Source organism: Aptenodytes forsteri, unplaced genomic scaffold (genome assembly GCF_000699145.1).
Source record: "Aptenodytes forsteri isolate BGI_AS27 unplaced genomic scaffold, ASM69914v1 Scaffold81, whole genome shotgun sequence".
In the NCBI taxonomy this organism is placed as follows: domain Eukaryota; kingdom Metazoa; phylum Chordata; class Aves; order Sphenisciformes; family Spheniscidae; genus Aptenodytes; species Aptenodytes forsteri.
Genome location: NW_008795259.1, coordinates 2,245,366 through 2,268,474, shown reverse-complemented (window position 1 = coordinate 2,268,474; position 23,109 = coordinate 2,245,366). Strand labels below are relative to the sequence as shown.

At 38.6% G+C, this 23,109-nt stretch overlaps 1 protein-coding gene across 3 annotated transcripts in view; it reads left to right on the top strand.

Moving 5' to 3' along the window:
* Positions 1–23,109, top strand: part of FARS2 (phenylalanyl-tRNA synthetase 2, mitochondrial) — a 255,170-nt gene that overhangs the window by 2,800 nt on the left and 229,261 nt on the right. The window contains exons 3-4 of one of the 3 annotated variants that reach the window (XM_009279174.1): positions 5,820–5,877; positions 6,597–6,651. The exons of the other annotated variants lie outside the window; for them this stretch is intronic. The gene's annotated coding sequence lies outside the window, so the exon portion shown is untranslated. The remainder of the gene's footprint in view (positions 1–5,819; positions 5,878–6,596; positions 6,652–23,109) is intronic. 3 annotated transcript variants of the gene reach the window in all.

The following is a 23,109-nucleotide window of genomic DNA, read 5'->3' as shown; positions in this document are numbered from 1 at the left end:
ATATGCGACCTTAAGCTATGGTAACACCTTATTCTTCGTTAATAATAAAGATTTGATTCTTTCATGCTATTTTCTTTTTTTCCCTAACTTACATAGCTTCTTCCACCCAGTCAATGTGTATGTCTTGGCTTAAGGGCAACATCCCCTCATCTTGCATTTTGTTATCTAAAGACTGGATGGAGAAATATTTCTGTGTGCCATCGTTTGAGATGTGTATCCTGAGCTCTGTCTACATTTCCTTTCACTGAGGCTTGTTCTGGAGGGAAGTGTGACTTTCAAGTAACTGGTGCCACAGAAGGATTCTCTGACATAATTTAAATATATGGCTTTCTCAAGGCCTTTCAAAGAAAGGTTTTCTTTTGTTCTTTGTGCTGTGCTTTATCTGGAGTAAGTGTATCAACATTAGCAAGCCTTACAGGAGATGTTACCTGGTAACATTAAAGATAGTAAAGCACGAAGCTGCTGGGAGCCCATTATCCTAGGGTGCTGTGAGCCATGGACCCAAATGTATCCTGTTTTCTAGCATTAATGAGAGAGAAAGAAGTTGGTCACACTAGTCTTGTTCTTTCTACTGTAACACTCTCAAACTTTTTTTTATCCTCTGGTAGCAGGACTGGATGGAGACACAATTTAAACGTATTTTAAGTCATACTTCCCTTGCTTTGCTTGCTACAGAATATCTTGGAACTAATTTTTCTTTAACAAGTTATAAGAGATGTCAACACTCCTTGAACACTGTAAAGGTAGTAGTGTTCAGACGTAATCAAATACAGTGTTACAAAGTGGGTGTGCCTGAATACATATGAAGTGTCGTTGACTAAATTAATCCTAAACCGTCAACTTTAACAGAACCAGGGCACAGTTGTATCAGGAAATTAGAACAGGATTAAGCAAATCCATTTTAAAATTTGACTTGTATTTATTTGAATAGGCAGAACTTTAAATTCAGGGATTTTATTATAAAATTTCTTTTGACTAATTCTCAGCAGCATTATCTATAATTCAGTATTACTTGTTGCAGTTAAAGTATTTTTAAGGAAAAAGACTACACTTTTTTTACCCTTAGGCTTTATACATAGTTAATGCATTTCTTTAGCTACAGTTACAGAAAATGTTTCATAATGTAAGTGGAATATTTGCAAATGGGTTTTCTGTCTTTTGATAACCCATATACATTCATAACTGTAGACTATACAAAGAAAAATTTTTAAGCTTGTTAATGGAGGATGGCTAGGCAGTTAATTCTTCTGAGTCTTCTTGAGTACACTTGTTCTTAAAAGAGCAAAGTAAGTCTTTCATCTTGCAGCCCAGCAATGTGTTGGAAGACTGATGAGGCAGTACAGAGGCTTGATAAAGTCATGTGGGATTTTGAAGAAATACATTATCCACCTGTGGTAAATTTTAGTGCAAAAAGGAATAGCAAATAGCACCAGAGTAGTTAAAAAATAAATATGTATATATAGTAAATAAGTTTGCTAAAAAGAACAGGGTAAAGGAAACCAGACTGAAAATGTTTAGCAGTGCAATCTGACTTCATTTTTGTTTTACCTTCTGAAATTTGTATTGCTGTGAGACCAACTCTATTGAGACAGATATTGTGTGATTTCCTGAGACTTGCTGGCAGAGCTGTCTGTATTGTTTGCAAATCCTGCTGTTCATGTGTATCTGGCATTTTGTGTAGGTTAAATGGGTTGGAACAAACTGTGTCATTTAGAAACTTATGTGGTGGGTTGTTGTTTTTTTTTTTTTTTTTTCTTTTTACAACATGCCAGTCAATACCGCACTCTGTGTAGGCTAGCTGCTTTTTCCTCTACTTTTGTTTTATTTTTTTCCTGCTTTATTAGTATTTGCAACCCCTGTGATTTGGGATCGGATGTAGATGATGATACGGAATTTCTAAACAGATTTTGTTTGCTGTAACATAGTATATATTTGCAATTCTAGGCTAAGACTTTGAGTTAACAGTTCTTGGGAGATGAAGGGGTCTTCTGCTTCTAAACCCCATTAACAGTAAAGGAACACAACAGCCTAAATCACTAGCACATAAATGGAAGAATAAAAAAATCTGGTCATTGATTTCTAATTCACTCAGTCAACAGAAAAGAGCTCCAGCGATAGGGAATCATACCAAAGCAATAAAGGCTTTTGCATTATATAAAGAAAAAGTGTCGGAGTAAATAGAATTTATTTCTTAATACAACTTGTAGGTCCCATTTACACATTTCAGAGATAATGGCCCTTATTAAGGAGAGTGAGCCGACAGCAGTGTTTTAAAGTAGAAGAAAGCCTCTCAAGTGTTTTTCAAGAGCGATATTAGCGCCTGGGTAAGTTTATAGGAATAGGTTTTTACTCGTTGTACCTTAAACTATAATAGTTTATGTTATTCTGCAGCTATGTCTGTACTCGGTCAAGAGCTGAGTTCAGAACCACTTCTTACACATCTGGACCCAGTCAGAAAAACCTGCTAGCATCGTTTTTAATTGCATGCCTAAAAGTGGCTCTGCAGAAATCTGTGGCAAAGCAAAGCAGAAGAAAGATGGTAGGAATTTCAGTCATCATTTTCTGACACCTCTTTCTTTAGTCTCAGACAGGGGCTGAGTGAGAAGGGGCAAGCAGACTGGGAGATCACGTCACATTCCAATTCTGGATTTCAGGGCTCCATGAGGGATGTTTTTGCACTGCATGGGAATAAAATCCTGCTGCTCTGACTCCCTGGTCACAAGGTTCCCAGTGGTACGGCATAGCTGTCCGGGGCTTCTGAGTAGCTACAGCAAAGGAGATCTGAGGTGTGGTAATAAAGGCTGTAGTAACACCTATCCCTTTCCATTGTTTTTAAGGTGGTTCTCTAACATGAAATAGAAGGAGGTGCTAAGAGTAGGCCTCTTTGGTTGTACCTACAAAACTTTTTGAACCTGGATGCGATGGATTTGACGGTTGGACTCGATCTTAGAGGTCTTTTCCAACCTTAATGATTCTATGATTTGATCAAAGAAAATGCCTTTTCCAACAAGAAATGTTTGAAATCTGTCTTAGAGTAGGAAGGATGTAAGGTGGCCAACTAGGCAGCATTGCATACACAAGTCTTATTGAAACTATGTCTAAACAACATTTTTTATTTAAGCTTGTGTCCCTTTATAGATGGAATGTGAAGTTTTAGGCATAGACACCATTTCCCCTGTCGAAAGCTGACAACTCAAGTTTTCATTTAACTGACTGTTGATTCTGAACAAGAAAGATTATTTTTTTATTATTTAATTTCCTATGCAATGCTCATTAGATTTAAGACATTGTTTATGTGATGGCTAATAGCAGTAATGCATATATTGGATTCCCAAATAAAGATTTTACAGCGTTCCTGTTGTCTAGCTCTGCTTTAAATGAATGAGAGCCTTTAGGCTGATCTGAATGGACATCTGCTGAAACTCTGACTACGAAGAGGCGGAACTAAGCATCTGTGCAGCACTGGGAGCTGAGTTTTGAGGTGCTGAAATTAAATTCTCATTTTAAATACAAACATTTAGTGAAAAATAGAATGTGAAAAAGCATTGTTAACAAGAATTGAATCAAAGGCTATTCAGGTAGGTTTCATAAATGTAATGTCCAGTTTACTGAAGTTGTCTGACAATTGTGACATTGCATTTCAAATGTAATTAAAAATAGATAGTTATTTGATCTGAACATTCATTTTTTATTTCTTTTACTTTAGATGACTTCAGATTATCTTTCTGTTAATCTTAGGAAGCCTTTTAAATTTAGTGTTCTATTTCCAGTACATTGGACTGACATTTTCCATGCTCAGATATGGCAATATATTGCTGTAGTGGTTAACAATGTGGCACACAAATTTCATCATGAGGGTAAATCTGTATGTGAAAGAAATAGTTGAAATCTTTTAAAGCTATTGATGTAACAATAATAGTAGTAGTCTGTTTTCCTTCAAAACTTGGAGTAGCCTCTAATACAGCTTTATGGAAAAGATTACTTGTATGTAATGTAGTCAACTGTCAAATAATTAATTTAAAATTCAGATCTGAGGGGAGATACGAAATCTGTAGACTCATATGGAGTCCTTTTCACTTTCACACTGTTGGAGTGCTTTTGATAAAGAAGAAAGAGGATGGAGTAGCAGCTAGCTGTCTGGAACTGATCCACAGCTCATTGAATTAAATGGGAATTTTTTTCATTGACTTTGATCATCCTTGGATTGAACCTGTATGCCTATGATTTAATTAGTAGCAAGCTTGGGAAATGCTGGTATGTTGGCTTTTCTAGTGTCTTACCTACTGAGATGGTAATTACATAAACCAATATATTTGTATATCTATGATTTGGCAAGTGCAGAAGTACCCACAGTTGGCTTTACTAGTGCCGGACCTTCATTTAAAAGCTAGACATTTTACTGCTAAACCTCTTTTTCTTTCTTGCTAATTATAGCATCATATCTGATCATCTCACACTACACATAAACCAGATCTATTTCTATGTCATTGAAAATATTTCTATGCTGAAAAAGGGAACAGATTGTAACTTTATTGTATGTCTACTTTTTAACCACATCCAAAAAACCCCTTAAGTTATATTTAACATTAATGGTTAAAAATGCAAACTTTTGATAGGCTGTCTTCGCCTGAGAGCAAAAAGGAGGTTCTAATGTCAAAAGTTTAGTTGTCCAATAAAGTATGTTTTCTTCATGGATCATGTGGAAGTTATCTCTAGTAATGCTGTCGTTTTGGTTTTGTTTTTAAAATGTGTAAAGTGGTGTAGCGTCATGTTGGGAGGTGCCTTTACATTTTACGTGAGTTTGAGGGGCAACCAGAGGAAACCTCTCTGCATAAAGGCAAGTTTGCAGCAGGTTTGTAGGCAAAGCCATTGCACAGTCATAGTTCAGAATGGCCAAATGTCTCATCTGAGCATTTGAAACATTTTAACCCTCAGCCAGACTTCTATCGCATTAATCCATGCTGCGTTGTACCTTGTTAGGTGAGCTGCCCCAACACCTTAGCTGTGGCAGTTCATTAAGTTAAGATATTGTTCAGGGTGAGCGAGGAAGGGTGGTGGTAGCTGGTTGTGGGTATTCACACTGAACGCAGAGATTCCAGGTAGATGTGTCCTGTGTTTGCTTTGCAAATATTGGCGGACCCTGTTGTGAGTCTGAATGATTTACAGTCTAAGAGTTTATGAAAGCTACCAGGCTTCTTATGGATTAGTAGCATAAATAGAAATAGTAGGTATAAATACCAGCTACTTGGGTGTTAGCTTAAAGCCTTTCTCAAATTGTGTAACTAGCCATAAATCTCTCAGTTGTGTAACTAGCCATAAATCTGTGGGTTTGCTTATACTTTTGATAGTTTGCACCCAATTTTTAGCACAATAAATAGGGATTTTCTAAGGTGTCAGTTGCTTACCTGTCAATGAAAACTAGCCTAAAAAAATTAGGTCTGTGTCAGTCCAAAACTATTAAAAGGAGCCTCAAATTTTTTTGCAGAGGCATTTAAGAGTTACTGAAGCAACATTAAATATTATACCAACAAGATGCTGAGGTTTTAGGTGGTATTTTCTCTGTTCCTTTACAAGAAAAAAGTTTCTGTAGCAACTGCAACATAGCACAGGACATATGCTGCTTTTGAGGCAGACATTACCTTCTTAAATAAACACGACATATGCTCAGGCTGTGCTGATGTGTGTGATTGTGCATCATCTACAGTGATGTTGGGGGATATGTCTTACAAGAATATCTCTGTATGCTTTAGGGAGTGATCCAAACCTTGGAAAAGGAGTGGAGTAGGTGATCTAAGTAGTTATTTTTTTTTTGTCTCTAGCTGCTGACTGATGAGCTTATATTGCTACTTCTGTGTTTGCATTTGAGAAGGGACCTAGGTAAGCAAATGACTTTTCTCACTTGCCTTTGTTTCTCAAAAAAATTAGTAACTTCTTTTAGAAGGACAACTATATTTTTAAGCTACAAATCTGAGAAGCAGGAGAATGAAAATGTATGCATGGTCTACTTTTTTGGTGTCAAACGGGAATAAAAGCAGAAAAATATTATTTAATTAATGTATTGTGAAGCAAGATACCATATCTTTCTTGTTATATAGCTTGAAACAGCATAGGTAAATGATCAGGGTATTATTGTACAAGTTGGGAAAACTTCTCTTGCTCTGTCACAAACCTGCTGTTCGATGACTGCCACAAGATTTTCAAGGATATAATTAGAGAATAGTTATCTGACCTCTACTGATTAGGAATTGGGATTTGGTTTCTTGTGTTTGATTACGTCAGTTCATCAACTTCTCTTGCTCTGACGTAGCTTATTGTTTCTGTGTAGTCTACTGTTTCAAAAAATTATCATCATTGCTGTCATACCTCCCGACACCTTTGAAAAAGCAGACCTTTAAAAAGCAGTGACTCTCGTTCTTCTGCCCAGGATCACCCACAGGGAAACGTGCAGTTTGTGTTGCACAGCCCCTCTATGCACGTATGGTTTGACTCTACAAACTCTCTCTAGTAATCCCTGTCCATTTACAGTGAAATGCAATGGCAGCTTGTTTCAGATTTTTGGATGTTAATCAATCTGTTCACAGTTAAATGTGTTGCAGCCCAGTGAAAGCAGTGAGTATCCCAGATGAATGATATGAAAGAAGTGAAGTGGATGTACGTAAGTGTAATCTTCCCCCAGAATGGCAGGGTGCCATTGTGTATTCTTTAGCAATGACCTTTATCAGTGAGAATAGACTAAAGTTGTATCATTTCTGAGAACCAGAGTGCTACTTTCACTTAAGCTGTTGCTGGGTGCTATGTTTTGCCATCACTTTTTGAAGATGCAGTTGGGTTGAGTTTAATGTTATTCTTAAAAATTCCAGTTTTTAAGCATACATTCGTAAGGAAATGATGGCTGTCAGGTGGTATTTGTACATCTGTTGTCAGCCCTTCTTTTTCCACTTATCTTCAGTCAGATTTCACAAAGGGTGTCCAGATCGCCAAAGACAGCAAGTTACAGGTGGTGTGTGAGAATAAAGGGCTTAATAAAGGAGACAGACTGTATTAATGCCTCAGCTAAAGCAGAGGTAGCAGGATGAATTTGTCCCTTACCGCTAAATATGTAAACAAGCTTTGCCTCCAGACATAGAGGAAATAAAGTTCTGCTGGTTCTGCTGCTTGCAAAAAAAGCTTACTCTAAACTGCTTTCCCTGAGGATGAATTATGTTCCATCGGCTGACACATCTTACAGAAGTGGAAAAGAGAATAGTGCTGTCTGAAATATTTTAAAAGAACTGAGAATGGATGGTTTATGAAAAAGTGCATGTGTTGTCTTTCAGACTATTTTAGAAGAATAGTGTGTCAACAGGAGGCTTGAGATAGAAGATGCTATTTTTCCCAGTCTGGGAGATCATTAGCAAATGTTGGAATTTCATAGAAACGATAATCAACTGTAAATGTAAGCTGTTAGATTGCTGCAGAGCAAGAAGGCTGCTTAGACAATAAACCTTAGAGTAACACATCTAGTTCTTTTAAAGCTGTCAGCGTGTTGCCATCATCTGGAAAAGTATGCAATAGCTTGTCATAAACGTATCAACTTTCCTCCTCAAATGAACATCTCAGTTGGTGATGTATAAGATCTTAAATGAATTATTTTTAAATGAAAGCTGTTCTCATTTTGTGGTTTTAACCCCCCTTGTCACAATTAAATTCTGAAGTAGAAATTTTCTGGATGTTTGGAATATAAATCCAAAACTAAGAAAAATCATTTTACAAACAGAAGTCCAATAAATCAATTAATCTGACTTTTTTTAAATTCTGGTTGTTTGCTTCACTATAGAAATCACAGTGTATTCTTCCAGAATATTTTGTTTTTTCTCAGTGCTGTGGATAAGCAGTTCTGCAGGAGAATTCTGTTGTCTTCACCTTACAGAGTTGCGAAGTCCATCAGTATATTGTGTTGGTAGCTAGATGCAGAAAGAAAAGAAGAGGTAAGGCATTTGTAGTACATCGTGTACTTCAGGTCAGGCATAGACAAGGTAGATAGTAAATGGGGTTTCTAAGACCTGAGAAGTGGATGTATAAATGTGAGATTTCTCTTCATGTGTCTTGTCAAGATACATGTGCACCTTTGAATCTTTCCCAAGTTTTGCATGTATAGTCTCTGCCCATTCTCCCTTTTTGAAAATACGAGTTAGCTCAAGTATAGGTTTGCTTTTGTGTGTTAACAAGCAAATGTATTTTGCGGGTCTCTGTATGAGGAACTCACAGGAGAGAGCATTAAATTCAAATTAGCTATAACTAGGTTGTCCAGAGAGGTTGTGGAAACTCTGTCCCTGGAGACAGTCAAACCCAACTAGACAAATCCCTGAGTGACCTGCTTTGAACAGGGTGTTGGACTAGACCACCTCCAATGGTCTCTTTGAACCTAAATTATTCTATTATTCTGTAATTCTATGAATTACAGAAGTAAAGTTTGTATTCATTTCTAAAGGAGGCTGGTCCTGGAGTTATTGTTACCTTTAGCAGGTGTTAAGTCCTGTCATCCCTAAGCCCAGCTCTGTGACTGTCCCTCTCTTGCTGTCATTAGGCTTTGCTTTCCTTGCGGGCAGTTCAGCTCCTCAGGAGACTGTAACTGTCAAGAGAAGCTAGAAAGTGGGAGATAGACCCTCATCATAACTGATGCATTAATTCTGTGGAGGACTGTATTGGGTTTGCATGGCAAGGTTTTGGTAGCGGGGGGACTACAGGGGTGGCTTCTGTGAGAAGCTGCTAGAAGCTTTCCCTGCGTCCAATAGAGCCAGTGCCAGCCAGCTCCAAGACGGACCCGCTGCTGGCCAAGGCTGAGCCCATCAGGCTGGTAGCGCCTCTGTGATAACATTTAAGAAGGGGGGAAAAACCTGCACAGCAGCAGCCGGAAGAGAGGAGTGAGAACATGTGAGAGAAACAACTCTGCAGACACCCAGGTCAGTGAAGAAGGAGGGGGAGGAGGTGCTCCAGGCACTGGAGCAGAGATTCCCCTGCAGCCTGTAGTGAAGACCGTGATGAGGCAGGCTGTCCCCCCGCAGCCCATGGAGGTTAACGGTGGAGCAGATATCCACCTGCAGCCCATGGAAGACCCCACACCGGAGCAGGTGGATGTACCCGAAGGAGGCTGTGACCCTGTGGGAAACCCACACTGGAGCAGGCTGCTGGCGGGACCTGTGGACCCATGGAGAGAAGCTCATGCTAGAGCAGGTTTGCTGGCAGGAGTTGTGACCCCATGGGGGACCCACGCTGGAGCAGTCTGTTCCTGAAGGACTGCACCCCATAGAAGGGACCCATGCTGGAGCAGTTTGTGAAGAGCTACAGCCCACGGGAAGGACTGACATTGGAAAAGTTCATGGAGGACTGTCTCCCATGGGTGGGACTCCATGCTGGAGCAGGGGAAGAGTGTGAGGAGTCCTCCCCCTGAGGAGGAAGGAGCAGCAGAGACAACGTGTGATGAACTGACTGCAACCCCCATTCCCCGTCCCCTTGCACCGCTCAGCAGGGAGGAGGTAGAGAAATCGGGAGTGAAGTTGAGCCCGGAAAGGAGGGAGGGGTGGGGGGAAGGTGTTTTTAAGATGTTTGGTTGTTTTTTTTTCCCCCTCATTACCTTACTCTGATTTTTGATTGGTAATAAATTAAGCTAATTTCCCCAAGTCGAGTCTGTTTTGCCCGTGATGGTAATTGGTGAGTGATCTCTCCCTGTCCTTATCTCGACCCACGAGCCTTTCGTTATATTCTCTCTCCCCTATCCAGTTGAGGAGGAGGAGGAGTGATAGAGCGGCTTTGGTGGGCCCCTGGCACCCAGCCAGGGTCAACCCACCACAAGGACTTAATAACTGAGTTTTTAAACAAGAGTGTGCATGCTGTGAGCAACGGGGATGTGGAGGAGAATTCCAGATACACAGAGCCTAATGGTTTAGCATCTGGATCATGTTATCCTGGAGCTCAAACTTCTTTCTGGAGCGGACTAAGTTGGAATGACTGAACCCAAAGAGAGGGCTCATGTATCCTGAGAGCAAGGTTCAACAAAAACTCTTTTCTTTTGCTTAGCCCTGCAGTTTTGGAAGGGCGTTTAAAACTTCGTTTCTCTAATCTTCCATTTGTACTGAGAAAGCTGCTCCTTTATGGTACCCGCCACCAGTGAGAGGAAACTACGAGTAACAGCAGTAGTTAATTACCCATTTTGAGAATTGGAGGTATCCGTTTTTCCCATACCAGGGGAAATTAATGCAATTCCAAAATGTGGTGGAGAAATGCAACTCTCGCTGTATTTTCTGTATCCCTTTCCCATTCCTTCTATTAAAGTTTTTTGGAGCAGTGGCAATATCCCAATGTATGCTTGAACAATTAGTATGGTGGGCCATCTGATGCCAATTTGATTGCTTGAGCTCCATAGTACATGGAAAAATCCTCTATGCAACCTGAAGTGGTTTGACAAAGGAGGATGTATTTTTCCAGTCCCTATTCCCCATGTGCATACAAGCTGAAACACACACGCACCCGTCATTGCAACCAAACAGCCTGCTTTTTGGAGATCATGCCTCAATTGTGCATGGTCAAGCCAGAATCTGGACCTAGGTGAACTTATTCTGTTACTGGAAATATTCAAAGTAATTAGATTTTAAAAAAGAATGCTAGTGATTTCAAATTGAATTGCTTTCCATTGCTTGAAATACGAGGTGCTGTATAAAAAAAGAAGACAACAAGCTAGTAGTATTTTTACAGGCTCTCCTTCAAGATGCTGGTCTGCCAAGCGTATATTAGGTAATATATTTACGTCATAAAATGGTGTCTTACTATACTTCACCCTTAAAATGTAATATCATTTCGTACCTAAGATTTGCAGCTGTCAAACTGTACCTGTTCAGAGCATCACTGATGATGTTTTATAAAGATCTCATCACCAGATGTGAATACAAAATTCTTAGAAAATCATGGTGATATTTTCTATGATGACAGCTAATAGAGCTTCCCTTCTGATGGGCTGGCCAGCACCTTTTGATATTTATAACCTGTGATTTGCATTTGGAACTAGAGTCTCTAGCTTTTACCATCATAGGAAGCCAGAGCATAAACAGAGCGAGATGTGAAGCATGCTTTCTGTAGAAAGCTGTTTATGGTAATTCTTGAGCGTTTTCTGTTAATCCTGGACTAAAATCCTAGATACAAATAAACCACACCCTGGGGAATGAATGTGCAGCAGGCACTGACAACTGCTATGTAATGTAAGTGATCTTTGTCTCTTCTAGTCATCATCATCTCTTCTTATAGAAGGTAATAAATAATACAAATAATTTTAAAAAGCTGATTCTTTAATATTCAGGGATAAAGGCTCTGGACTGACTGTTGCAGCTAAGACAGCTCTCTGCTATTGCTTAGTAGCAACAGGATGTCTTACAAGTGGCATAAAAACCTGAAAACCTCCCTTTCTTGGCTTCTCTAGATGCTATAGAAAAAGATATTGTTAGGTTCACTTCATGCCTTTACTCTCTTTTTGATTGTTGCAAGAAAAAAATGTGCTATTTATTTTCTCAATGAAATGCCAAGTGCTCCAAGATGAGATTAGCTCAACAGAGAAATGCAAAACCTCTACTATAACAAGCAACTTTACCCGGATGACTTATTTGCTGAAAATAATTAAGGATGTCTGGGTAGCTGAAAACTTTAATCTACTGTGCACCAGAAGGAGCATCTGGTTTGTTTTGCTCATTTGTTTGCTTTGCTCATGAAAGTTTCCTCATTTTCCAAGCCAGCCAGGAAAACCAGCAGAATTATTGAAACAAAACTCCCTCTATCACACTATGATAAGGCCAAATAATTAGATTCATACCCTTAGGGTGAATACACAGAACAGCTTAAAAACAAACACACACACACACACACCCACCCCCAATTTAGCTGACAGTTGTTTTCTGGTATAGGATGACCGAGAACAGAGTTCACCTGTCTGATAGTAGGCTGCCTGCACCTTTGCCAGCACTAGGACTGTTGTCCTAGAAAGAGTCTGATGGTTTTTGAGGTAGAGTGGGAGCTGAAATAACGTGGTGCCAGCATCAGCAAAGACTTTGTGCATTTAATTTGTTCTTCTAATGTGGCTAAAATAATTCCATTTCAGATGTCCACTCTCTTAGGAAGGAATCTTTTTAAGCAGGTAAATATTGTACTTTAAAAGCCATTTTCCACAAAATGTCTGTGTTTGAGTAGAAGTAAGCCAAAATGAGCTTATAAAAACAAAACACCAAATCAAAACCTCAGTGGTACATGACAAAACTGAGGTTCTGTACTTACTGTGTCATTGATGCGCCATTGAGTGTTCTGTTTGTATGAAAGTAATACTTTTTTCAAACTACTGGCCCTTCAGGCTCTGATTCAGATATTTAAATTGGAATGGATCCTTTTGCTGGTTGTATTTCTATAAGTGACGGTTTCCAGAAGTATAATTGTTATGGGTGGGCTAGTTACCGAGTTGTTTATTTTCAGGGAGGCTGGCACTGACTGTTACGAAGTCTGGTAACCTGGATGGAAAGGAAAGGGAAGAAAACCCCTGCTTTGCATTGTGATGAACAGATACCAAATAATTCTGGATACATTCAAGAAAAAGATCTGTTGAACAAAGCTGTAACAATTTATGGTCGCTATGTAGAGTAAAATTTCATTTCTAAGAGAAATCATAAGAGATCAAAACCTGAACCTGCTTCCACTGAGACGAATAGAAGTGTTTCTTCCTAGGAAGACTTTTGAGCCCAAATTCTAAAATGCTGAAATATTTTCAGGTCTGGGTAGAGTAATTCTTACTAGCTAGCTGTATTTAATCAAATGTGAACACAAGACAGATTAGAAAAGTAAAATGCGGTGTAAAATTAAGACCTGGAGAACTGAGTCAAGTTCTGTTGTTGTCATGCACATCTGCTTTTTAAAGAAAATGCTGAAACTTTGTTGTGGGGGTTTTTTTGGAGCAGGTTTTTAGCAAAGTGAAGTGTTTTTGAAGGTTAAGGTTTAGGAATATATCTGCTTAGGTGATTACAGTTTCTTCTTAAATAGATTAAGAGTGTTATGCACGCTAGAGTCAGGATGCCCTGCTCTGGGATGAATCCTGACCTCACAAGACCGTTATAAAAGGATATGGAATGGTCTCAGTGGGCTGTGTAACTATAGGTCAGTGATACCACTTATGGGCATGCTTTTTTCCTTTTCATAATGAGAACAATTTAATGCTTGATAAAATGAGAAAATGTGTTGTATCTTTAAATAGTTTTTGGTTTGTACTGTTCTAGGAGGTAGGAGGAGAAGCCTTCAACAGTGGGTGCAAAGCCATATCCAAGGCCTTTTAAAAATTATTTGGCTGTGGGCACTAGCTGCCGCTGTTCTTTCTTGTAGCATGGGCAAGATATGTCTTCCCCAGCGATGTACCTTACTCATACTGTATTGAAACACAGATGATTTAAAAATAAGATGTAGTAAACTAAAGGAGGGAATAGAAGGAATATTTTGCTACTAACATTGGATGATTAACATCATAGGAACTTTAAAATTTTCTCCTGATGCATTTTAATAATAGAAGTTAAAAATCAAGGACATCTGTTTCGCATGCAAGTTTTCAGTGATGCAGGCTTTGCTCCAACTGTTTCATAAAAATATTTATTTAACAAAATGTAACAGCTGTTTTTATTGGACTAGAAAGGGGATGTCGTGTGAATAATGCTATAGTTAAAAACCTGTAACCCGACCTCGAGAGTTTATTTGCTTTGGTGGAAGGCTTTGTTCATTTGGATTTAAACAGTCTTCTGTTTGGCTTTGTTTGTATCTGAGTTCCCGCTCTTAACCCACATTATTTCAAAAAGTGTTGGCCAATTCGCGGACGAACCAAACCATGTTAGCTGTCTTTTATTACTTGGCTGTGGGAATTCCCACATTCTAATGCAGGGAATACAAAACAGTGGAAGTAATGTGCATGGCTACAGTGTTGTCTTTTGTACTTCAGCTGGAAGAGCTGGGTTTTGCAACTGGTACTTGGTAAAGGTGCTTGAGACTTTAGGAACCAAGTGTCTCGCTTCAGTCCCAGGAACAGTTGGTCAGACTTTCAGTAGCTTCTGTTGAGATACAAAATTTTGAAGACAGCCAAGTTTAAAGGAATTTACACAGTCAAAATAACTTGAATTTTGAAGAAATTAGTTTCCTGAGTATTGAATTGAACAGAGAACTAAGTTTTCAGTGGTGCATAGCTTTTCTGTGTTGCACCCAGTGCAGTATCTGTTTGCTTTGGTTTAGTATGGGCAGTTTTTACAGCTGGTGTTTGGAAGTTTTTAAAACTCTGTTTTAGTAACTATGAAGGAACTCTGGCCTCGTGCATACAGACATTTACAGAACTCTGGCCTGTGTGGATGCATGTTTGCTCACGTTTTGTGATTTGTATCTCCTCAAAAGTGCTTTTTGTTGTGTTCTCCTTTCTCTTCATTGATGTTTGTATAAGCATGTTTTAAGTTTAATTCTGTCACATTTTTGCCATACGAAATGCAAAATATAGCGCAAAACACTTATGCACAAGTAGTATGATAACTTTGTATTTGGAAAGATGGTGGTGAACATATAAAGGCTTGTCCTGTTCCGGATAACTTTGTGTGAATCCAGACAGTTTTATGTGGTTGAACTGCTTTTACTGAGGTGGTAGAAGTGATGATGTTAAACAGAACAGGTTTGGTTTTTTTTTTCAGTATGTCATCTATGAAAAAACAAATATACCTCTGAATCAAAAGGCCAGCTTGGAAATATCTTAGTCTTAGCAAGTTTGAATTTCTGCTCGAAACTCTTATGCCTTCATTCATGGCAAAAACAATGTTTGGAGCTGATAAAGGTTAGTGCTAAGGAAGAGGCATTTTGCTTCCAAACTCATGAAGGCAAACCAACCTGTATGCTTTAGTTTTCTTTTCCATCCCACTTTTTTTTGTAGCGGTACTTTGAGAGACCTGAGCGTTCCTCATTTCACCTTCTGCCAGCTCTGACCTCCTTTCTCAAGGCACATTTAGAATCAGCAGAAGGATGGTGCTCGTTGCCATTTGGGGAGGCCAGCAGAGGAGGTAAACTGAGCTTGTACCGTGGTTCTTATACTTCTTTTTGAATGGAGATACTTTCCGCTGCTATCTCCAGAGGAGTACTAACTTTTCGAATTTTGAACTGCCCCTCTCATTTAGGGTTTTGCCATCAGTCCATTCAGTTGGCTAGAGATATCTTTCTAAAGACATTTTGAAGGCAGTGATAATTACAGAGCTTTTGCTTACCTAAAAGGAAATTGTTGGAGCTTTCTGTTGTCGTGAATTCTTACAGCTACTGACTTGCCACATACTTACAAGGGTCATCTTAAAGCATTATTGTGTTCATGGCAAGTCGTTGTTAAGCCATGTAAGACCCAAATAAATATTTTAAACAGACAGGTCTGCTGAAAGCATGTGAGTAGTGCTGAGGGAATTGTATCCTTTTATGTTTTTTTTCTAGTAAGGGATATTTATTAGGGTGAGCAGATGGGCACTACTCATTTTTGGCATTCATTGATAAGCCTGCTACCTCTCCAGGTGGCTCAACAAAAGTGATAACACTGTGGCACTGCTCCCATCTTACTTTTATTTCTCTCAGACTAGTTAGTCACCTCTCTCTGTTCTCCTCATTTAGAGCCATCTGCTGGATTTTTTTGCTTCTGTTTGTTGGTTATTCTCTATTCTAAAGTCACCGAGAGATCTCCAGTAGGGGCTGATGCAAAGTCTTTGTATGTTTGCTGAGTATTGGGCTCAAGGATGTCTTTTTGTCATCTTCTCTGTAGGCAGCTTGTGAGTTTTATTTTCCCCAGCCTGTCCTTATGAAGTAATCCATGCAACACTGAATTATGCTTGTCCTTAGTGGACTGTTCTACCATTTTTCATTATTAATATAGTGGTTCTCTTACTTTTTAATGTTGAAATATTAAAAGAATGAAGAGCAATTGAGAAACCATCCTCTGTTGCATTTGATTTCATCACAAGAGAGCAGAAGAAATTTGTCACACAAGTGATTAAAACGCAAACTTTATCTGTATAAAAATACATTTTAAAAAGTTTAATCAAGAATTTATTTCTTCTCTGAAGAGATGAGATAGGGAACAAGCTTCTAAAATGGAAAACCTTTTATTGTGAGTGTGTGAGACTGTCTAGACTGTGTTTAGAGCTGACTGTGTTTAGAGCTAACTGTGTAGGACTAACCCGCACCTATCATGAGCACGCATCTCTGAAGTAGGCCAGTAGCTTCTTTTCACTGCTTGCTCACTGTTCATGTTGAAATCTCCTCACTTGGATATTTTCATTATGCTAAATGTGCTTCATTTTCTTAGCAAGTCTTTTGAATATATGCACTTTTCCTGCTATTAGTGTAAAATGTATCACCTGGTTGGATTTGAGAATGGGATCAACAAAAGGCATATACCTGATACCAGACCAAACAATTTCTCTGGCTGAAGGGCCAGTCCACTGTTTCATGGCTCTGTTTCCCTGTGCTTTCCTACTCTTCTTTCCTTCTTCCTTGCAAACTCATCCTCTTTCCATGGCCTTGGAGGGCAAAGCTGCTTCATAGTGGGTGGGGAGTGGGAAGTCCCCTTCACTCTCCCCTGGAGGGTAATGTGGTACATGCAGACCATGACTTCTCTGCTGTCTTCTGTTGAACATGTATTCAGTATTTGGCAGAGAGCCACTCTCTTCCAATTATCTTTCTGTTGAGTCCAGCCTTACTCCTTGGTGGATCCTATTGAAATCAGTGGACCTCTTTGTGGAGTTAGGAGCCATTGTTTGGTGTGTGTAAAAATGCTCTGGTGGGAACCACAGAGATGAACTCATAAGCAGTAGTTGTAAACAGCTTCTGAGAGAGAGCTCAGCTTCCCTATCCCTTTGGAGAGCCAGTACTAAGCTATTGGACCTTGTTCCCAGGTTTCCATTTGTGGTTGTAAATTTTATTCTCTAATATGTTATTAAGACTGATATAGGCAACACTAGAAGAAAAGTCAATATAGATGAACATACAGCTTAACTTTAAATGTTTAAGTATGTATTATGTGTGGCCACAGGTATAGGAAAAAACCGAGAAATTTGATCATATTGAACTCAGAATTACTTGTTTGTTACTTGCTAGTTAAGATTATTATGTCACGTTGCTCTTAAGGTTTGGGAGCACTGATATACCTGATCTTACTGCCTAGTGGCAGTACCATAAAGAGTATGCAGTTTGAGTTTCAGTTCCAATTCCTCTTTCTTGAATATGTTTACTAGAAAACAATAGAAATGTTTTTCCTTGCAGACATCTGGTATGTCTTTTCCTCCTTTCCCCTCCAGACATTGTACTGTCAGCACATCCTTTTGCAGCTCTTGCTCCCAGTTGTTTCTACTGGGACACTGAATATTACCAGATCTTTCTTATTTCTTGGCTTGCCCCTGCCCTTTTTTCCCCCCTCTTATTGTATGATTTCCTCTACCCTGTACTGTATTTTGTTATATGTAGCTGTTGAAAGAGTTTCTCTTGCCACTGCCCATCTATTTAAGGAAATGTCTGAGCGCCCCATTATCCTCATTATAGTTGCTGCACTATTTTCTTATTACCTATCCTTATGTCTATTCTTGCTCTGCTGTTTTAATAAATAGCCATTATCAGTGATACAGAAAGGGCAGAGATAAATGACAGATGATAGATTTGAGGAGGTAAAGAGTGAAGTTCTACAGATTAGGTTTTCTGTTTTGTTGGTGTAAGGTTTTATAGTTTATATATAGTTTTACATATTTATTACGTAGTGTAATAGCTATTCTGGGATTTATACTAATAATAAATTAGTGCAATTGGTTCAATCAGCAATGGCTTGAGACCACTGAGAACTGATGTAATGCACAGTGATAAAGCTACTGGGTAATCAAGAGTGAAATTAATAGATATTTACATATATTTACATTTTTACAGAGTTCTTACTGTGTTCTTGCAACTTTTTTGTATGCCAGTTTGCCTCTGGTGAATGACATATTTTATCCATGGCTTTGAACTCTTAGTAATTGTTTCTTTTCTCTGCACAATTATTCTGTTTGATGACTTTGCATTTCTGTAATATTGAGCTTTAAACTACAGTAAGCAGACTGAAGTGATGGTAGCAGTAGTTTGTCATTTGTGATGGAGAACCATATCAACATAGTTGAATTTAGTTTGACCTCAATGATTCCCCCCCCGCCCCAAAGTCAGTACAAAAAAAATGATGTTTTCGGGAGGGATTTCTGTACAAAAGGGAGTCAACCTAGGTATCTGGCTTTTAACATCAATGATCTGGACCAGTGAGCAGTGGTATGTATTCTATCTGTGTCAGTCAGAACTGCTTGAGAACCTATATATGTTTTCATCACTGGAGTCCATATTGTTTTTTATTTCAGTAGTTTAAGTCACCCATCTCAAGTTCAAGGTATACTGCTGATACAGAAAGGTTTGGAGTCACTTTCTGTGGCTTTCCACTAACCTCCGAAATGAGACGGCACTCGAGTCACAGAATGGATTGGTAAAGAACAATTAGATTTTAATGCAGAAAACCCCTAAATGAATGTGACAGCTGAGGACCATGTGTGTTTCTCATCCTACTTCATTTCTTGCAATTCATTTTCTATTCCAACTTGAACCTGTAGAGAAACCTGCCTAGTGGATATAAAATAGGCCATCTTTTGGAAGATCAAAAATGTAGACTCCAAAGCAGTAATTGATAACAGGTGCATCCCTTCCATTTTAAATCATAGTACAAATGGCCCAGTATCTAATGCAAGGCATGTATAACGGATTAGTTCCTTGAATCGAGGCTGACATATGTAGCTAATAACACTGAGGCACTCCTACATTCGTTTATTTAATAATGTAGAAATAAAAGTGTTCTAAGAGATTAATAAAACAATACAGTCAAAGCATAGGTATTAACCAAAATGCTTTGTGAGTGAGCATTTTTAACAGTTTTTGTGGTGAAACTTACTTGTTTGCCTCATTTGAGGCAAATGAGCCCTTCAAATTGAGGCAAATTTGAAAGAGAGTGTCTGTCAGTTCTAAATTTCCCTCTCTGCTGTTGCACATCTTTATTTATGTTTAAAGTGTTCTCCTTTACTGCTGATCTTGGTGCTTTTTTAAGCAACGGGGCACAATCCTACTGTCAGTTAAACCAGTACAGCTACACGAAGCATCTGACCCATAGGTCAATGTTCTGTCTTTTGCTCTCATAAAGGACTGAGATACTGATATTATCACCTACAGCAGAATTGGTAGAGAGGGGTTGGCATGCTAATGTGGGAGATCTTTGAATAAAACTCACGTCTTTTTGAAAAGGAGAGGTGAAAACAATAATAAAAATAAATAAATGGATGACTACTAAATATTTTAGAACTTCACCCTGCTCGGAAATTCACCTTAAGGAAGGTCATCTAGAGAGGAGGTAAGTAGAGGGAAATTCACATGGACTTTCAGTTCTATAGGTCCTTAAAATATGTTTTTCTCCTCCTTGTTCTTGTTTTTAATATAAAATAGGAAAGCTCAGCCATTACTGATGTGAAAGTAGGCATTAGCATTATATTATCTAGACTGAGAGTGTGAGTGGGATGGTCAGAGGGATTTCATCTATTCTTTCCAATAACTTCTGGCTAGGGCAGGGCATATCTTTCGGAGAGATGTTCAGTCTCAGTGTAAATACGTCAGTTAATGGAAATTATATCACACGTGTTCCCAGGTAATTTCAAAGAGAAAGAGAGATTGGATAGTAGCATTCCTCAATCAACTAGAGAAAAGCATAAACGAGTAACAGCTTGTAATCAAATACATATATATAATTTGTGTGTGTGTATGCACATGTACACACACAGATGCAAATGGCACTGACATGAATGATTATCCACTGCAGCAAATTTGTTACCAGCTCCTGGGTAGGATCTATCCCAAATCAAGGCCTGTTGATAGACTGGGGAACAATTCTATCTCAACCCTGCTCCCTACCTCAACTTTACCCATACTAGTGTTTTTCCTTTCTAGATCTGTCCCTTTCCACAGTATGCGTGGCTTGGTCTTTTCTCACCTTTTCTTCTTTCTTCACAGATGTTGAAAGGGATCAGAGCGCTCCCGTATATTCAAACCAAGATTACAAACAATACATGCTTCATTTGCAAGAAATGTGAACAGAGTTTAATTGTGCTTCCTATTGTCAGAGCTTGCTCTTTAATTCATGTGTGGTAAAGCTAATTAAATTATACGCTGGTAGTTTCAAACCATGATTTATTTTTCCATGTATTTGAAACAAAGTCTTTATGTTGGTGGTTGCAGTTGCCAGCCACCTTTGTTGTTCTGAGATTGGAAAATTACAAATTCACATTTCTAAGCTTCTCCCATAAGGAAAGTATGCTTGTAAAATGAAGGCTTGGTTTCTGCTCTCATCCTCCCATTCCAGAAGCTGGAGATATTAAGTAGAATGCCAAGTGATATGAGATGCTCTATAAAAATGTGATCATGAACGGACAGGCATGGATGGAGACCTCTGCTTTACTTTTTTGACATTGTTTTCTGAATTGGGAGGAGGACCTTTTTAGAGCTGAGCAGTTTTCCTATCTGTGCATCGCTAAAATAGCCTCAAAAAAGAGGAAGAGACAAACTTACTTTTACATGCCTGTCTTCTAACTGTTTTTTTTAGGGGTGACAAGAAAAAATACCTCCAATGGAAGAAAGTGTGAATTTTTGTTTTCCCCTCCAGATATCACAAAGAAGTACTCCTCCCTCCCCAAGCGTAAACAAACAAATCAACCACAAAAATTCAGCTGATTTTCTTTCTTTTCTTTTTTTTTAATCTCTACAATTATTCCATTTTATGCCAGCGTGTTATTACTGTTTGCTCCTTCTAAAACTTTACAGACTCTTTGAAGTAATCAGTACGAGTTTAGGGGACAAGTGCATAGCTACTTAAACCTGTGAATTATGATGGAAGACACTTCTATTAAAGTTTATGGTGTGTAAATAAAGGCTTGTAAGATTTTCAATTAACGAAGGATTAAAGCATTACAGCTATTGTTCCTGCCTTGTGAGAGGTGAAGAAATGGTAACCTGCTTGTTACATATGGGTAGTGTTTAAGCAGAAAAAGCATTCTGTTTTCTTGATACTTCGGCAATGAAATTACTAGTTACTTCTAGGTTTTTGATCGACTCCTAAATAAAGGGAGGACCTGCATGAAGGCTCATGCAATAAATAGAGATAACTATCATGACACTGGAAAACAGATGTGCCAAAATAATACTTATTCTGGTTGATCGTGCATGCAGTATGCATTATAGGTTAATCTGAGGCCAAAAAACCAGAAGGATTAAATCTTTGGGTGCTGTGGGATGACAGGGCAAGAACAGCCTTGTGGTTTTGTTCTGGTATTTAATTGTCTTTTTTTTTTTTTCCCCCCTTAAAGTTAGTTCAATATTTTGTGTGCGAGAGAAGTGTCTCCGGGGAGTGATTCAGAGCAGGTGCCTCAAGTGAAAAAATCTTCTATTTAGTTGATAGAAGGAAACTTTGGTTCTTCAGGATGCTGAGCATTCTGCTCTGATCTGCTGAAGCAGTGAGAGGTGTTTAGTTTAAAGCATTATGAAGCCATTGAAAAGTATAAATGCTTTCCTGGGTTGGTGTCAGATCACAGAGCGACTTACAGGTGGGGAACTAGAGACTAGAGGAAGATTAGAGGGGTGGGAAAGAATCTTTATTGTAAATAAATAATGAAAGGCTGTGGCCAGAGAAGGTAAGATGTTTACAAAGAATAGAAGGAGGTTGTGAAGGAGGAGAGCGTGCTTACATATGCCTATGGCTGTGTATGAGCTTGTTGTGTTGAGAGGGAAGAAAATAGACTATGGAGCATACCTCAATTGGATTAAAAGGTCAAGAAGAAATAATGACACAAGAGAAAGGTGTAAAACTTAATACAGTTTTTGGAATATTGGCAAAATGCTCTAGGGGAAAAGAATGCAAAAAACAAACAGTTAAATAGGACATTGAAAATATGTAATAAATATATAGGGGAGATAGAGTGGGTTAAAAAGAAGGTAAAACAGAAAGTGTTTTATGTGCTGCAGGAATTCTGACAGAAGTAAGTGAAGACTTTCTCTCCTTTTCAAATGGTGGTTTCTTCATCCCTTCCTATTCACACCTCACTGCACTGTCTGCTAACACCCTCTAGATGGTGTTGGGGGATACCGGCATGTTGAGTTTCTCCTAACTCCATGAGATAGGATAGCTATGTAGTGGTTGCGGAGGTTTTTTTGACATATAAAGTTATTTTTGACAAAGTGTTGGCATAATTGTAGGTGGTGTTTGAGCCAGTGTAGATTTAAACACTTAGATGAGGAAATCAAATACAGTCATGAAGAAAATGGTCTGTTATCCTTTATTTAAAACATTGCATGGATACTGTAGCCTTTTTTTTCATAAGGAGTTAGGAGCATACAGCAGAGTATTTCTAGAGAACCCATCTCTGATGGGGATTATGTAATAAATTTTGACTTGGCTTTTCTTTGGGTCGCATGCCTGTGTTTCTCAACGGCAGGACACTGTTTCAGAGCTCTGCAGTTTCCTTTTCTTAGCACAGCTAAGAGCCACTACCTCTGCTCTCTGGTAAAGTGGAATGAACACAGTCCTTAAAGAAATTACAACATTCTCTTGTGTGATCTGCAAGTAGTTGCAGCTGCTCTGTTATTTGGAAAAACTGAACAACCCATCACCCCCCACATACCTGCTAGCAGAAATGGAGTGCCATTGCAAGAGTATTTTTGGCTTGTCATATGTAAGAATGGAAGTCAGTGTGTTAATGTTTGTTGGTTTTTTTCCTTTTCTCTGTTTTCTTTGAAAACAAAAATCTTAAATTATTTTTAAAAATACTGAAAGGACAGAAGTTGAGTAGTCATCTTCCTCTTGAAAATCCCAGAATATTTTAAAACATTGTGCAGGACACAAAACATATGGCGTTATCTCTTTAACCATTTTTGTGTGGTGGGGAAATGCTGCTTTGCTTTCTGTGGAGTATATTAAATATGCTGTTGTTGCGCGGGCTTAATGTTAACTATGCATTA